Below are 2,058 nucleotides of genomic sequence, written 5' to 3' on the forward strand. Positions count from 1 at the left end.
AATAGGCTTAGTGGGGAGATACCTCCAACAGTTGCAAGTCTTGCTAATTTAGATTTCTATTTCAACCTTTCAAACAATTTATTAGAGGGTCACTTGCCTTTGGAACTAAGCAAGATGACTATGCTTCAAGCTATAGATATTTCTACAAATTGACTAACTGGTTATATTCCAAGTGGGCTTGGAAGTTGCAAAGAATTACAATACCTAAATCTTTCTTGCAATGCACTTGAAGGTCTAATCCCAATCTCACTCGATGAACTTCTAAGTCTTCAAGGCATAGATTTATCCTCCAACAATTTGTCAGGTGGAATACCTGCATCATTGGTAAATCTCAAAATGCTCAGCCAATTGAATTTCTCTTTTAACAACTTGTTAGGAGAGGTCCCAAAAGGTGGAGTTTTCAAAAATCTTAATGCCATAGCATTTATGGGAAACCCCAGTCTCTGTGGACCTTGGGTAAATTTGTCATTGTGCTGTACTCATAAGCACAAAAGTTTTTCTCATATGAGAAAAGTTGGCATATCTATTGTCGCAATTGTAGTCACTATTGTATTGTGTTTAGTTATAGAAATCTTGTGTAGACCATATCACAAGAGGAATATTCCTATAGAGGTTGGGGCATCCTTAAATGTGGGGCACCCAAGAATTTTCCTATGGAGAGCTCATCACTGCAACAGATGGATTTAGCAATGCCAACTTGTTGGGAGTGGGTACTTTTGGGAAAGTGTACAAAGGGGTTTTGAATGATGGGACACTCGTTGCCATGAAGCTTCTCAATTTGGAAAGGGAAGGGGCTCACAAAAGTTTCAAAAAGGAGTGCAAAGTTTTGAGTAGAGTCAGGCATCGGAATTTGATTAGAGTCATAACCTCATATTCAGACCTCCAAATGAAAGCTTTGATATTTACATTTATGTCAAATGGAAGCTTAGAACAGTGGTTATATCCTAATGGTGAAGTAGAAAGTGGTTTGACATTGATTCAAAGGTTGAATATAGCAATAGACATTGCCCAAGGCATGGTGTATCTCCATCACCATTGTTTCATGCAAGTGATCCATCGTGATTTGAAACCAAACAATGTGCTTCTTGGTGAAGATTTGACAGCATATGTAATAGACTTTGGGATTGCAACCATATATTTTGCGAATAATGAGGATTCAACTTTCACTTCTACACTTGCACTTAAGGGATCAGTGGGCTACATTCCTCCAGGTATTATTTGAACTAGATGGCATTTTAGACAATATTATGAGTTTCATATTTTTATTAAATATATTGAACTATAAACCTTATGACGAGAATGTTTGAATGCAGAATATGGATTGGGTGGGCATATCACAACAAAAGGTGATGTTTATAGCTTTGGAATATTGTTATTGGATATGTTCACTAGAAAGAAGCCTATTGACAACATGTTTGTGCAAGGAATGAACTTACAGAAATGGGTGGGTAACCATTTTCCAAATCAACTAGGGGAAGTGGTGGACAAGAGTTTATTGAGAGGGGCTAGTACAAGCACTCAAGCAGATAAAGATCTTAGCTGCCTCAATCAATCCTTAAGCATTGGTTTGCTTTGCACAAGAGATTCCCCTGAAGGACGACCTACTATGATGGACATTGTGGGAACACTTGAATCCATTAGAGACACTTTTCAAAGCATTGGTGGCATTCCAAAACTGCAATCAGATTTTACATGTTTGTTGGGTGATGCAAGTACAACTCACAACAACAATGCTAGCGGAGGCCAAAGCTCTTCTACATTCTAGAGTGTTGTAAGAGAGCAGTGACTCTAGACTATATAATAATTTGAGTCCATTGTCATTCGCTGCATGTAGTGTGAGTTTTATTTTCCTCTTTATTGTTGCAAAACTAGTTTTATTCCCCTTCTTTTCTAATCATGTCTATTGTTGGGCACATGTGGGTGTAAATTTATAGTTACATTATCCATCCCTTGTTAACTTGTCTCTGCTTGCCTTTGGGCACATGTGGGTGTGAATATATAGTTACATTATCCATCCCTTGTTAACTTGTCTGTGCTTGCCTTTGGATGAGGCATGAA

General features: G+C 37.9%; 1 pseudogene; it reads left to right on the forward strand.

The window, feature by feature from the left end:
• Positions 1 to 628: 628 nt before the first annotated feature.
• Positions 629 to 1,765, forward strand: LOC149173284 (putative LRR receptor-like serine/threonine-protein kinase At3g47570 pseudogene; annotated as a pseudogene).
• Positions 1,766 to 2,058: the final 293 nt, after the last annotated feature.

Source organism: Pinus tabuliformis, chromosome 4_2 (genome assembly GCF_031772625.1).
Source record: "Pinus tabuliformis cultivar Carrire ecotype Pingquan chromosome 4_2, CPIR1, whole genome shotgun sequence".
Lineage (NCBI taxonomy): Eukaryota > Viridiplantae > Streptophyta > Pinopsida > Pinales > Pinaceae > Pinus > Pinus tabuliformis.